At 31.8% G+C, this 16,976-nt stretch overlaps 1 long non-coding RNA gene across 1 annotated transcript; it reads right to left on the reverse strand.

The window, feature by feature from the left end:
• Nucleotides 1–13,177: 13,177 nt before the first annotated feature.
• LOC111242570 lies at nucleotides 13,178–15,650 on the reverse strand. Its single transcript, XR_002669764.1, has 3 exons — nucleotides 15,448–15,650; nucleotides 15,225–15,298; nucleotides 13,178–13,361 (listed from the first exon to the last, which is right to left on the reverse strand). It is a non-coding gene; the product is annotated as an uncharacterized LOC111242570 (long non-coding RNA).
• Between the last annotated feature and the right edge of the window lie 1,326 nt (nucleotides 15,651–16,976).

The following is a 16,976-nucleotide window of genomic DNA, read 5'->3' on the forward strand; positions in this document are numbered from 1 at the left end:
GGTGTATCCTTTAAGGAAAATCCCCAATATTAGTGAACAATCTTTCTTCTAGATACGTACTAACTCTTTTTCTACAAGATATTAAAGGAAATATTGAAATCATAGGGAAAGACTAGAAAGGAAGGGGAGGAAGGTGTTGAATATTGTTTCTAAACTCTTTTCGTAAATTAATGTTTAATAACTATTCCATCGGTTAAAGGGTCTACAACAACTTTTAAATGTTTATATATTTGAGCAAGTATTATTTATTGGTTCACTCAATCCAGAGCTAAGTCCAATGTCCCTCAAGAACTCTTGAGAGGTTTCATTAATCTTATCTAAGATTACAATCAAGTACAAACTACTCTCGGTATACACCGAGTATTCTTACAGCTCCTGGTCCCTTAGTCAATCTTGACTAGTACGAGTTTAAGTACTCTTAGTATATAAGTAATTTAACCACTCCTGGTATCAACCCTAGACAACTATCTAGTAAGTTTAACTCTCCTGAGCTAAATAGTACAATTGTTTTAATCCTGCTCAGAATTCCTAAACACAATCAATGTTGGTTTACAAGTACAAACTCTGATATCTCTCAATCAAAAGATAACTACAATATAAAGAAATAAAGAACTCATGGAGTTCTTTCTTTTGTTTTATGAACAAACTTAGACAATGTAAGCTTGTTGTTAAGACGAGATTGTCTATAAGAATAAACTTTCTAAACGTCCTCATATATTTTGAAGTTTAACAAACAACATTAAACTAAATGAGCATATGGCAGTGTCATCATTAGAAAAACAATACAACTAAAATATAAGTGATTTATGAAAATGCTTTGAAAAATCTAAACATCTTGAGGAAAAATATAAAAACACCAAGGTATGAACATGAACACCATTAAACGATTTTCCTATTTAAGGCACCAATGAGACTCTTGTTGAATGCAACTAGTGTTATACACCGTTAAGCAATGATCAAACAAACTTTTGATATATCTTGGATAGATGAAAGTGAAAAAATGTTTTTGGAAAAGAAGCTAAAAGTCTTAAATGATATTCCAAAAACTATGTTGAAAGACACCTTGCTAAATGCGTCTTTGAATGAAACAGAGAAAAAATTAGAGAAACGTTTACGTAAGCTAGACGATACCATGTGTCAAACTATCTACTTCATCCAACGATGAAGTCTTCATCAACTTCTTGGTATCTTAGTGAAAAGTTGAAATGATCAAATCCTACTTGAAAGGTAGAAAATGTAAAAAGCACTTTGTTGTTCTGAATAGACATTAAATGCTCAATGTTGAAAAACAACAAAAGTGATAAAAGAAATGACATATTTTTTGTATGCATATATACTCTACTCTGTGTAAGAGAAATGCCAAGGATTTTGCTTTGGGCAATGGCGACATTCTTCATTTTCGAGGAAGAGTTTGTGTTCCAAATATAGCAGAGTTGAGAAGATTGATACTGAAGGAAGGCCATAAGAGTAGTCTTAACATACATCTAGGGATGACCAAGATGTATAAGGATTTGAAAGAATATTTTTGGTGGAGTGAGATGAAGAAGGACGTGACTGAGTTTGTAGCTTCTTGCTTGGTGTGTCAGAAGACAAAAGTAGAACATCAAAGGCTAGGAGGTTTGTTACAACAGTTTGGCATTCCTTAATGGAAATGGGATAACATATCGATGGACTTTGTAACTCATTTACCGAGATCATAAAAGGGTCACAATTCCATCTAGTTGATAATTGATCGATTGACAAAGAGTGCTCACTTTTTAGCAATCAATCAAAGGATGTCAATGGAGAAGTTGACATAGTTGTACATCCGGGAGATTGTGAGGTTGCATGGTGTACTAGATAACATTGTCTCAGATCGGGATCCAAGGTTTACCTCGAGGTTTTGGCAAAAGCTATAGGAGGCATTGGGTTCAAGGTTGAGGATGAGTTCAATATATCACCCTCAAACAGACTAGCAGACTGAGAGGACTATTCAGTAATTGGAAGACTTGTTCACGTCTTGTGTGTTGGATCATCTTGGAGGTTGGAGTGAGATCAGACTGTTGGTAGAGTTTATGTATAATAAAAGCGACCATTCTAGCATCGGGATGGCCCCTTCTGAAGCGTTGTATGGACGGAGATGTCAAACTCCTTTGTGTTGGTTCCAAGATGGTGAATTCGTATCAGTGGGTCCTGAGTTGTTGTAGTAGACTACAAATAAGGGTTATTTTCCTTTTTCCCTTTTATTCTAGTTTTAAGTGTATTCGTTTCGGTGTGTACCTTGGTTGGTAGGGAGATCATAGTCCTTACATGAGTTAGAATGTGGAATAGGATGTATGTGGCTTTGACACGCGTAATTGACCTATATTTGGAGTACCTTGACGAGTATCTGTGGACTAATGTAGTCCACTTGAGGTCATAGTAAATGGAAATTTGTTGATGTTGTTTTAATTAATTGAAAGCTAAAGGCAATGATATTATTTTACTTGGTGAAGATTTTGATTAATACATATTATTGAGTTTATGTATGTAATGTGATGTGATCATAAAAACCATGTTATTTCCTTATAACGGTGTTGGTCATATGTGAGCTTTTCGTAATGCGCTATGTTAAGGATGTTGGTCTCGAGTAGAGACAGAGATTTGACTGTCACCCTTCCTCCTATGCGAGGACTCAAGAGGGTTGGATGTCTCGCCCAAAGACTTCGGCTCATGCTAAGTATAGTGCATCGGTGAGCATAGTATCGATGTTTTTACTCAAAAGTCATGGAGATAGGTCTGAAGTTGCAATGGAATATGACTCTAATCACCTTGTTATTGAGAATGGGTTATGACAACACAATGCAAAGAAACGACATTGGTTTATGAACGATTTGGTTGTGATGTTAACACTGTACTAAAATATGTTTCTAAGATTATATTACTATGTGATTGATATGGATATATTTTGTGTTGTGATATGATATTTATGGTTGCTTGTAATGCCCCAAATTCTAGGGTGCCACGGGTTATTCAAAAACTAGTAAATTTCAAACTTTGACATAGCGCAAAAACGTATTTTCAAAAACCTCAACATTTAACGTGCATAATTTGTTCAAAATATAATAGTTCAAAAACTCTCATCCAACGAAAATAAAAACGAAGGAAATAAAATAAATCCAAATACATTATCTTTAAATTTCAAACGCTGTGACTTTAAATAAAATCCCAAGTCTGTCACCCGTCATCTCTCGATTCTATCATGCCTCAACATCATTTGTAACATCATTTGCTCACGTATAACACATTATACGATCATCATCGATAATAACATCACAACACACAAACACGTATGGAGTAAGCTATCGGTAAAACAATCATAATAACAAGATATAAACATATTGATTATATCAACAATAATCAAACAACCCATACATAGTAGTAATATCAACAAAACTCCTAAACCTCTAACATAACAATTCAATCACAACGAATTAATTGATCCTCGGTCTTCGATCCTTGATCTCTAACCCTCGACCTCATCACTAACATCTCATACATAGACCCTTGGTCTACCCACTCCTTAGCACCTATGCTAACTACGTACTATAACTATTATAGTAACACTGTTATCACATAACATCACCTGGAGCATCTCAAGTACATTATCACAATCATAAACCCTTGGTCTTTCTCACTCTTGTGCCTTACCTCACTGTCTGTAGTCGCTCTTACAACCCACCTTTAGCCTCCCTTAAAGGACATTTGCAGCCTCCGTATAGATTATATGTAGCCTCCCCTACAAATTATTTGTAGCCTCTCCTACAGATTATTTGTAGCCTCCCCTATAGATTTGTCCGAGTAGTCTCGCAATCCAGCTAAGGAACATGTAATCCTGCCACATAAGGATAATGACCACACCTTCACCCTCACATAAGGAAGGCTCAATACCCGAACAACCCTTCTAATGCACACAAGGCAAAAGGAATCACATATCCGTAGATATCACCAGGACTTACGAGGTACAACTAGTAGACTTATCATTCACTCTCATGCTCAACAATCACATACTCTGGTACATCCCAACACTCATTCATGCTTCACTCGCAATCACAAGTCAAAACTGACCGTAAACATAACCATTAAGTTTGTCAAGCTTGGTCCACGTCCATTCTTCATCAAATTCACTATTTATAACAAAAATACACTGCAATATTTGATTATCATAAGTGATAATTGATTATTCCCGAGAAGTTCACAATCATACCAAACATATTGTGATCATCGATTATCACTTAAGATAATCAATTATCTCAATGGCCTTAGTACATCAAATTCACATAATTGTCACACATGAAGGGATAATCGATTATCTGGGATGATAATCGATTATTCTCGAAACTATACTCAAAACCAATGAGAAAATCAATTATTGTTGAAGCGAAACACATCCTGGACTAAATTCAAGTATTCAAAACACACATATATTAACCCTAGAACACGAAGAAACATACCCAATACATCATCATGCATGTATTCATATCTCATATACCCTTATAAGAAAACCCTAATACATTCATTACATCATTTGGATCATCCAAAACCCATCATTATGCAGATTATAACCCAAACAAACCTAACATATTGCCTATGATCATCATACCACTCTTTATAGCATATATTTGTATGATAAAACCTCCAAACAACATACCTTTGTCATCCCTTAGCATCAATACATATTATCATGGGATAACCTAACAAAACATACATACGTTCATAGGAAAAACCCAACATAAACATGACATAAACCATATCATCATGCAAACACAAAACCTAGTCCAACAATAACAACATATAATCATAATCATAATCATATAAACATGTATTAAAACAAGTATTTCCATGTATGAATATCAAGAATGCATAGCATACAACAAAGCAAAGGTAAGTTTTCCCATACCTTGGACAATCCTAAGACATTATCTACAACTCCAAAAACACCACAATAATGGAAAATTTTTCACAACACTTCTGATATAACACGTTACCGAGCCTTTGAATTTTCTTTTAAATGCTCAGATGCTCGACTTGATGAATATGTATGAACGATTTAACGTGTTATTCAGAATATTACTGCAACGTTTTGTAAGAATTTCCTTTGAGAAAAATAAACATTTTAGCTTAGAAGATTCTTATGTTCAGAGACTAAAATGCAATTGCAGGTTTTTGAAAGGGGATCGTTTAGACAAAAGAAAATATAATTGCACAAGAGATTTTATATTGGTTTGCTCCAACAGACCTACGTCTAGTCTCCTCTGTAAAAGGTTCCACTATAATCTTCACATGATTACAAATGAGTATTAGTACCACTCCTAGTACTCAATAGCACCGTCGAGATTTCCTTTAAGCATTTGCACCACTCTTAGTGTTAGCTTAAAGCTGAAGAGTAGAAGTTTTAATAATGTCTCAAAGTCAAGTCTCAAGTGCTTCTGTTTCAAGAAAATCTTCATGAAGACTTGTTTAATGTTAAAGCTTTTGTAATTTAGTAGATTTATGTATAAGTTAAGGTTTATCTTTAATTCTATGTATTGATTACCTTAGGTTGCGTTGAAATTCGTTTTGAATGAGAAAACATCATTTTATACTCAGGATAATTGATTACTTACTAATGATAATCAATTATCAATAATCAATTATAACTTGGCATAATCGATTATCACGAGAAATTGTGAAAAATTCTAAGCAAGTTTTTGACCATTGTGCATTCATTAAATGCATAATCGATTCATATAAGTGGATAATCAATTATCACACATTAAATAGTTGACAATGGATTTTTGGAGGTGTCCTTGAGTGAGGTCTTTATAAAGATGTTTTAGACTCTCATTCTAACACACAACTACACTTGTGAAATTGAGTGAAGTGTGATCTAGGGTTTGTGTAACCTTTGTGCTTTGGCTTTGAGAACTTGGTGTTGACATAGAGTGAGAACTTTCACTGGGAGTATGATTGATTGATTGATTGTTGTTGTTGTTGATTGAAGCCTGTTATCCTTTGTGAAGATTCAAAGGAAGTATTCATCCTTCGTGAAACATTCAAAGGAGGTGTTCATCCCTCGTGGTTTTCAGGGGAAGTGAGTATCATCTATTTCGGTAACAAGAGAGGTGTTTTTAAACCCTTAAACTTGTCTTTCTGTGTGATTGTAATAGTTTATTGATTTTGTGATAGTAGATAGTTAATCTCTGTTTGAGATTAGCCACTAGACGTTGGATCCTTGGGATCTGAACGAGTATAAAATTACTTGTGCAAATCTCTCTTTTCCAACATTGTTTATTGTTGTTGATATTATTTGTTAAGTAAATTTTATAAAGAGAGAAGAAAACTAATTTTCAAACCCCGTCATCTTGATATTTGTCTAAAGACGTTAACCATTTCACTACACCGCTCTGACAATTGGTATCGGAGCTTGCTTTGATAGTTATTGATATTTTTTTTTAAAATGTCTAGACAATATCAAACTTTTGCACAGGCCTAGGGTGCTTCAATTGATAGACCCCCTCTTTTTGTTGAGACAAATTATGCTTTTTGGAAAATAAGAATGCAAATATTTTTAGAGTCTGTCGATATTTGTATTTGGGATGCTGTTGAAAATGGTCCTTTTGTTCCTACTATTACTGTTAATAACGTGTAGGAACCTAAGTTTATGCCCAATGGACTGTTGATGAGAAAAATAGGGCTCAATATGATGTTAAGGCCAGAAATATTATTTAATCTACTTTAATCCTTGATGAATTTTGCAAGATTTTTCTTTTTTGTAAAAGTCCTCAAGAAATGTGAGAAACTTTAAGAGTAACTCATGAAGGCACGGATGAAGTTAAGCGTGCTCGAAATAACTCTTTAGTCAAAGAATATGAGATGTTCCTAATGAAACACTGGAAACAATCCACAATGTGCAGAATCGTTTTATACATATCGTCAATCAACTATCTGGTTTAGGTAAGAACTTTGACATTGAAGAGTTAAATATTAAAATTCTAAAATCTTTGAATAGGACATGGTAGCCAAAAGTCATGGCCATCATAGAGTCACAAAATCTCTCAACCATGTCTATCGTGGCTCTGTTTGGTAAATTAAGAGAGCATGAGATTGAACTTGAAAGGTTGAAAGAAGAAAAGGATCGAGTAATAAAAACAAATATTGATTTTAAATCTGAGGTTGTTAGTAGGCATCAAAGACGATGATGATTCTGATTGTGAAGATCCAACCCAATTGATGAAAATGCTAAAATAGTTCATGAAGAACAAAGGAAAATACAAAGATCGCAAAAAGAAGAATAAAGGATCCTCCTCAAAATTTAGTTTTTATGATTGTAGAGAATTAAGGCATATCAAAGCAAATTGTCCAAATAAAGAAAGAAAAATCTCCAAAATAAAGGAGTGGGAAGAGTATAATTCAAACTCTTCATCAAGCTCCACATCAAGCATTTATGACTTTAATGAGCAAGCAAATATCTATTTAATGGACGACGACATAGCTAGAAGCCAAGTAAGTACCTTTAGCGATTCTAATAATTTTGATGATATAGATCTTAATGAAGATGAATTGCATGATACTTTTAAGGAATCATTTCTAGAATCAGAAAAGTTAGATCTTGCTCATAAGAAATTAAAATTTGATTTTAAAGAATTAAAATTAAAATTTGAAAATATACTTGAAGAAAATGAAAATTTGAAAAACAAAATTTTTGATTTAGAAAAAGGAAAGTTTATTAATAGTGATGAATGTACATCTTGCATAAATTTGAAGAAATTACAAGAAACAGCCAAAGAAGAATGTAGTAAAAGCTCTACAGAAAAGGAAAAGGTTGTTAAAAATATATATGTTCCCCAATATAAAAATAGAACTAAGAGAACCCGTAGAGTTTGGGTGGAAGAAGGAACTACTTATAGGAATCCAAATATTGTTACTTGTTTCTATTGAATGAAAAATGGTCATACATCAAATAAATGTAAAATAAAACATTATGGTGTTCCAAATGGAATATATGCATGGATTCCTATTATAAAATAACGTGTCTCTAACTTCAAAGGACCCAAATAAGTATTTATTTTGGGGACCAAAATATTATTTTTCTGTTTTACAGGTTACTTAAAAACTAAGGAAGAAGCTTTTGGGTTTGCACCAAAACTTGGTAAAGTATGGTTTGTTAAATTAAGGGAGAGTTTTTAACATGAAAAAAAATTGATAATTTTTTAAAATATTTCTCTTTCTTCCTTAAGGTATCAAATTTAGGGGTAATTTAATTTTGTTTAAGTTACTCACTAAGAAGGAGTACTTCTTTACTCTCTTTTATTTATTTGTTATGATTTCTAAATTTCTTGTATTTACTATGTTTTGAATTATGCCTCTGTTTCCCTTTAATAAAAATTATGATAATTGTTATTTATTTGTTTATAGCTTATATTCAAGGGGAGTTCTTATATTAAGGGGTGTAATTATTTAAATCATACATAGCTCTTTTTAATAATGATAAAAAAAAGGGGAGAGATATGTTTAAAGGATTAATTTTATTTATCTCTTGTCTACTGATCCCTTTCCATTAAGTTAAGTATGAATTACATATTAGTACAGGTTACAAAAGGCTTTAAATCAAAGTAAATCGAAGGAGTTTCTGATCATCATAAAAAAAGGCGAGATTGTTAGCATAAAACTGAAGAGTAGAAGTTTTGATGATGTCTCAAAGTCAAGTCTCAAGTGATCTTGTTGTAAGAAGATCTTCATGAAGACTTGTTTTATGTTAAAGTTTTTTAAATTTAGTAGATTTATGTATAGGTGGTGTTTTATCTTTGATTTTATGTATTGCTCGCCTTAGGTTGCATTAAAATTAATCTTGAATAAGAAAACCTTATTTTATACTCAAGATAATCGATTACCTACTAATGATAATTGATAATTAGTATTCGATTATGACTTGGCATAATCGATAATCACGAGCAATTATGAGAATTTTTAAACAAGTTTTTTACCATTGTGCATTCATTAAATACATAATTAATTACCATAAGCGAATAATCGATTGCCATAAGTTAAATAGCTCACAATAGATTTTTGGAGATGTCCTTGAGTGAGGTCTTTATAAAGATGTTATAGACTCTATTTCTAACACATAACTACAGTTATGAAACTGAGTGAAGTGTGATCTAGGGTTTGTGTAAACCTTGTGCCTTGGCTTTGAGAACATGGTGTTCGCATAGAGCGAGAACTTTCACTGGGAGTGTGATTGAGTGTTGTTGTTGCTGAGTGAAGCTTGTCATCCTTTGTGGAGATTCAAAGGAAGTGTTCATCCTTCGTGAAGTACTCAGAGGAAGTGTTCATCCCTTGTGGTTTTCAGGGGAAGTGAGTATCATCTCTTGGGGTAACAAGAGAGGTGTTTCTAAACCCTTAAACTTATTTTTCTGTGTGACTGTAATAGTTTATAGGTTTTGTGATAGTGGATATTTAAACTTTGTTTAGGATTAGCAATTGGATGTAGGATCCTTAGGATCTAAATGAGTATAAAATTACTTGTGCAAATCTCTCTTTCCCTACACTCTTTATTGTTGTTGATATTATTTGTTAAGTAAATTTTATAAAGAGAGAAGAAAACATATTTTCAAAGCACACGAAATCAATTCACCCTGTCATCTTGATATTTGTCTAAACACGCTAATCATTCCACTGCACCGCTTTGACACCTGGTACTCAACAACCTTAGCCGAGATTTCCTTTGAGTATTCAAACCACTTATGGTACTTAGCAACCTTTCCAAGATTCCTTAACTCAAACAAAGTTTAGTTGTAAGTATTTTAATTCTCTTTAGAATTGTAATCAATCATTGCTTAATATTAGTTCAGACTATATCTCTCGCATAAAGGATTTGGTTACAATACAAAGTAATCTAAACACTCGCAAGTGTTTCTCTCTTCTCTCTTACAATAGTAAGCAATATAACAATGAAGTGTGAGAGTACTTTTTTTTTATCTTTTTCTCTTCTCTTCTTTTTTCTTTAGCTCAAATGTATTCTTTTTCTTGAGCTCTTTCTCTTTTGCTTTTCAGGATGAATATTTCATTGTAATCTTTGCTTCATTATCCTCTTAGGTTATCCTCTTGATTTTTGTTTCAAGTGTTCTTCTATTTAAAGGCTTCATGGATATTTGTTCATTAGACAAAGTTTGTAGCTTTGATACTTGTGCTTTCTCTTTCTTCTTCTTCGTACAATAATTGTTGGGTAAGTCAACTTGTCAAAGCAGACATGCCTTTTTAAAGCTTTGCTTGAAGTAGGTTGTAAGATCTTTTTAGGTATGACTTCAAGTGAGGAACATTATGTGAATATCTTCTTTGTCTCTAACGTCCACTTTTTTATATTTGATTTGTAGCTTTGTGGTTGCGTGTAAAATAGCTTATCTACAAGAATAGAGTAATTTGTGCATGCAACGAATATGTCTTTTCTTATCACTTTTGTTGTTTTTTAACATTGAGAATTTAATGTCATCTAATGTTTCTCAGAACAACAAAGTTCTTTTTGATTTTCTACCGTTAGGTAACATTTTGCAATTAAGCTATTTTCTCTAAGGATACCAAGTGGATAGATACTTCATCATTAGACAAGGTATTGATTAAGCTTATGGAATCGTTTAATCAAGTGAACACTTCTTCTATTTTTGTCTCTTTTTAGACGGATAACGTTTAGCTTGTTCAATCTTTCTTTTGTATTTTGTTTTTATGTATTTTACAATGTTTTGTTAGAGACATTGTCTCAACCTGTTCTGTTCTCGAGAGCTTTACTAAATACCTTTTTTAGATATGATAAGTATCAAGCGTTTAACTTCAACTCTCTTAGAAACTTTAGGGACAACATCGTTTAGCCATGTGTCTAGGTGTTTTGTCCTAGATCCTTTTCTATTTCCTACGAACTTGAGTGTCTATCTAAGTTTTCCTATGTTGGGGATTTTGGTTCTAGGTTTTGTGTATTTAGGATTTTGGCTCTAGGTTTTGTGTTTTCATCCTAAGTCTTTTTTAAATTATTATCATGTTTTAATGTTTTTTTTTATTAAACTTCAATGTGCATAGATGATTTTGTCTTAACAAAATTTTCCCTTACACTAAGATTTTCTACAGTTCTTCCTCTTCTCTCCTAGAAAATGTCTCTCTCTCCCTCTCTCTCTTCCTTTTTTGTTTTCAGGTCTTGAGTAACAACATCCAGACCTTTTTCCTCTTCTCTATTTTATCTCTTTTCACTCTATCTCTATCTTTTTGGTTAAAATAAGATCTCTCACTTAATCTTAAAAACCCCTTAGATTTCCTCTCTTATTTTTTCTTAACCACTTTTTAAAATATCAACGACTACTAAATCTTTCCAAAATCCACGTAACCCTTTTATTTTTTTCAGATTTTATTTTCATTCTTTTACTTTCTACACCCCTTAACTTAATTTCTACATCATTTAATAAAGATAAAAGGACCATTTTGCCCCTAGGCTAAAAATACAATTAAAATCTTTTGCCCAAAACCTTTTTCCCTTAGCATTGAACCCACATCCATTTCATCCTTACTATAAGTACAAAATGATATATAAAAGAAGTCTAGAGAGAATCTAGCAAAAAAAGACTCCCTAAAATAGAACACGACTATGCTTTTATAGAAATTAAAATTACGGCTGCAGCCCCTCCTTTAATGACCATTAGAGTGTTTTATTCCATGGTTTAGCTTTTGTACTTCATGCTCGAGGTTTCCTTCGTATCAATGTTTCCTTTGTGGCTCAACACCTTTCTTTTCTTCTCAACTTTATGGTCAAATTTTGAATTCTTCTAAATTGTCTTATCGTGCTCAACATTAATTATGAGTTCAACTGCAACATTCTTAAGTTCTTTGCAAATGTGTTGTATTTCACCAATAACTCATTAAATTCACACTTTCTTAATTTTTAATACCTCATTCTGTAATTATAAGCTCAAGAGGGTTGATTTACTTAAATTATGTCAAATTCATGCATTTCAGTGTTAAAAATATATGAAAAGTTAAGTAAATTAGACACTTATCAACTTTCCCTAACTTAGCTCTTTGTTTGCCCTCAAACAAAGTCTAACAACAAACAATAGGTTTGAAAATTTGTTGGTTCAAGAACTAATGTCAAAGACTCTTTAGCACAAATGCTTAAGAACGTGATCACAATAATTAAATGGAGTCCATTCAAAATTAGTCAAGACACAAATGCAATTCATTATCACAATTAGCACAAGTATAAGAGCTCATTTTCCAATTTGAGTGTTTTCGAACTAAACAACCTTGTAAGCTTTCACATAGTGTTGTATTTCATTTCCAACCATTGTGTACACATAATTGGCATAGATCGCTAAAGTTTTTAAGAGCTTGTTATGTGGTAGGGTTATTAAGAAAGTTGGTTTTTCAAAATGAACAAGACTCACTAATAAAAGAGATTTCAACAATATGCACTATTTTTTCTATTACAAGATTTCACGAAAGGAAGAGATTTAGTGAGGTCAAATGTTACTCACTTTGCTAAGTATTACTTAACATTAAGGCATCTTCATGAGAATAAGGGAGTTTTAATTATAATATTTACTTTTAATTATAATATTTACTTGTGATGAATGAAAGTCTAACATGTTTGTTAAAATAAGTGATGGTAAAATAATTGAATATGTGGTTTTAGATAAAGATTTTTGAAAGAATATCCTAACTTGTTTGAAAGGTGCATTGTCTCTTATTGAATTGCTTCAATTGGTTGATTTGGACCAAAAGCTAGGCATCATATTCATTTATGAAGCAATGGACCAAGCTAAGAAAATATGTGAAATGTTTTCAATATTGTCAAAATAAGGTATTCGTCAATATAATTGTCTTTATATGTGTTTGTTAAGATAATGATTTTGAAATTGAAAACAGAAAAAATATTAACTCAATGTTTTGGTTATTTTCCTTTGTGGAATATCATTGATGAAAGGTGGAATAAACAACTCCATCAGCTTTGAATATTGTAGGCTATTTTCTTAACCCTTAAATGCATTATCTTTCCGGATTTAAAGCAAATTTTGAAGTGAAAGAAGGTATGATGGAACGTATAATGTGACATCCCAATTATATTATAAAGATATGTAATATAATAAAGGCGTCACCATGAATAATACTAGAAAGCAGTTAAAGAGTACTTTAGGTTCTTAAACAAAGATTACAGTTATCCAGAAAGTGGCTAAAAATTTAAAACTTAAAGTGCTAAAGTATCATAAAACAGCATAAGGTAACAGTGTTTCAAAAGTACATATAGGAAAAGAAATCCTAAAGGATCTAAGCCTCAACATCTTCATTGCCCTCCAAGACGTTCTCCACAGAGACCTCATTCTCCTCTGCTCACATCCAAGTGGATGATCATTGCAAAAGAAAAGCATACAACATGGCACAAACACAAGCAAATGAAAGGGTGAGCTAATTATATAAAAAAAAGCATGCTATTAACAATAAATAACATTCAAGAACAAACTCAAAATCAAGTAAAGTAAGACACACATCCTATACATGTTATTTTCTAGACTTGACTCGTCCGGACTTTAAAATGAGAGTCGGGCTATGGCGAGTCTTGCACCCGTGGTGACTTATGAAACTTGGGTTTCCCACCCTGCCACACTCACGAGGTTAGTCCGTTTCGGGCCTTGAGGCATACTGGGAGACCCCAAGACTAAGGACCTCCTGCTACTTCTCACCACATGGTTCAACCTCTCTAAGTGAGTTTGATTGACCATTGAAGCGTCAGAATGACTCCCAAGGCTGAGCCCCTACTTTCATTTTAAAACACTAAGAATCTCACCGAGAGATTCTACACAGATAGAACTTAGTTTACCACTTGGATCATACTTTCATCACTTTGTAATCATATACTTTTTTTTCCCAATCAACATATACATAATCTCAACAATATACATTACTCACAAGTCACAAGTTATGAAAGTAACTGCTCCATAATTGAATTTCAGTAGTAGATATTAACTCGTCAAACACAAGGTTTTACTTCAACAAATAAAATATTACCACAACACATGAAAATTATTCAACTTTTATAATTTATTTTACATACATAATAATTCCCCATTTGTTTCATCTCTTAATTTATATGTTTATTTACTAACAAAATATAAAGCTACTATTATAATGATAATAGTATATAATTTAAATTTATGCCAGTCAATAAATTAATCAGAGGTCAAACTTACATAATTCTAATATTAATATATTATAATATAATATTAACAAAACTAAGTTAACATTTCTATACTGTTATATACCTAATATATACTAATCTGTATAAGTTGATAATTATTATATAATATAAAAGGTTCACCACAAAATTTATAGAATAAGCATATTATGTAATATATAATATAACGTAATATACTATTTAATCTTAGCATTGCTATTTCCAAAACTAAGTTACAGTATTCCTATCCTTTAAAAGGTTTTCCCCAAACTTTTAAAAAAGAACAAGTATGATTCATTTCTTTAATAAAAGCATCATATAAACTAAGAATTGTTTATACAAGATCTCTGCATCACGTGACCAACCAATTTAAACATAAATTATACATCATAAAATATAAAATACAAAATATATTTAACATTATACAATTTAAATTTTTTTTTTCAGAATATATAACTTAAATTATAACTTTTGTATTTTAAATTGTCTATTTCAAAATAAAATAAATATATTTTAAATTGTATATTTTAAAATCTAAGATAAAAATACATTCTAAAAAAAATGCTTAAATTTACTTATAAATTACANAATCCTTATGGAATCATNATAATTATGAAGATTATGGAAGTGCAAGAAAATATATTCATAAGACATACTAAGAAATTTTTACATGGCACGGTAAAGATATAAAAATATAAATCACATCTCTTCTGCCAATTCACAACACTTCTTCCTTTTTATATTTCTCAAACAATCTTACAGTACCCATACTTATATAATAAATATGCAGAAAACTCCATTCATCTTATCTTCACTAAACCCATCTATATTTCAACAATCAATCCCATCATAACAGCTTACAACCAATACATTTTTACATGCACAATTTTCAGCATTATAACACAAGTCAATTTATACTCAACAGGTACATAACAGTTTAAATCAACACACAATTCAGGATTCAACATGTATATATCTCATAAATTAATTTCAAACAAAAATAACTAGCTCCCCTTACCTTGGGTTTTCTTGGTAAGCTAATTTGAAGACGTTCTAATAGAAATTCTCACCCGGACAGAAAAACAACAGTACCTATAAACCACCATATCGACGGTAGAGAATAACTCTTGGAGTGAGAACTTAACAGAAATTAGAAAAAGGAGGGTTCTAACTGCATAAAATCAGTAGAACCCCAAGCTCTAAGTTTCGAAAATAGCGAAGAAAAGGGAAAATATACTTACCGGTCGGAATGGAAGAACGCCGGGTTCAAATTGAAGCCCTCGGTGCAGTGAGCAAGGAAACACTTTCAAATTAAAATTTGATCGGTTCAGTGAATGAAAAATTTAGAGAGAAGACAGAACAATATTTTGAGAAAAGGGTTTGAGAGAGAGAGTGGAAATCTGGCTTATGAAATCAGATTTTTTTGGAAAGCCCTTACCAAGGTCAGGGTATCCTCAACCTTATAGGCCTGGTTGTTTCCCAACTTAGGTCCAATAGCCCCTTTTTAGTTTTGGCTTTTACATATAACTAGGTTAACTAATTTAAAAATAGTAAATAATCTATGATAAGAACAAATTCTGGTTGATGTTCAAATTGACAATTTCAAAAAATGAACTAAATGTTTTGGTTATCCTTGTTACTACGTCAACTAATTTAAAACTAGTAAACAATCTATTATAAGAAGGTGCAAAATTTATATGGGTATAAAATGCTAATTAATACATTAAACATTCCATATTACCATCATCATAAACAATTTTTATTATAAAATGAAAGCATTGAAACACATTACATAATACTTGTTTAAAAAAAAAGGTACAAAAGTAAATAACAAAAAAACAACATATTAATTTACAAATTTGGTTTGTCATTTCTCAAACGAATATCTATATACTTGCCGGTTGGCAAAAATGGTTATATCCTGTCTCTTTTAATTGGACTCGTTATCACTACCATATTCTACACGCAACCCTCACAAATTTCATATTAAAATGCATGGATTGTAACTGCCTAAAAGAAAATAAAGAACTATATACATTTTCAGAAAAAAAAAAAAAAACAATATAAACACAATATACATTAAGACATATAGATCTTACTAACATGACTTAGATTCATTAAGATAAAAAATCCATCAACACCTTGCAAATAGATTGACATTCTCAAATGTATAGTTAATTAATTGTACATTTATTACAACAAACATTTTCAGGAGAAGAACTGGAGCATGGCATGTCCAGGTGGAGCCATGCACTCACCAAAGCTGCAAATTTCTTTGGATATGGGATGAGAGCAATCAAAGGTAATTCACTCACTCAATCAATCATCATTTAAGCCTGGGATTGAACTTTGTTAATACATGATGCTGAACTAGTGGAGAACATTGTTCAGAGCATTGTTAATTTACCATTCTTGTCTGTCACTAAATTTTCAGTTAGATTACAATCATACATGGAAGATGTATTCGACCTATCAAAAATAAATCCACGGAAGTTTGTATAGTAGGAATAGATGGAGAGAAAGAGAGGATATGGTAAAACCACTTTGCCAAAGCCATCTACAATCAAATTCATTGGACATTCAAGGGGAAAAGTTTCATCGAAAATATTTCACAAGTTAGAGGAATAAGAGGATCTTCGTTTCCTAGAACAATTTCTTTTAGATTTTAAGTCTAACTCAATTTCACAAAACTAGTCTGTAAAGTGAGATTTACACATTATGTATATGTATCTTTAATCGATGTGAAACTTCCGACCGCTGTGAAACAACA

This window comes from Vigna radiata, chromosome 9 (genome assembly GCF_000741045.1).
Source record: "Vigna radiata var. radiata cultivar VC1973A chromosome 9, Vradiata_ver6, whole genome shotgun sequence".
In the NCBI taxonomy this organism is placed as follows: Eukaryota; Viridiplantae; Streptophyta; class Magnoliopsida; order Fabales; family Fabaceae; genus Vigna; species Vigna radiata.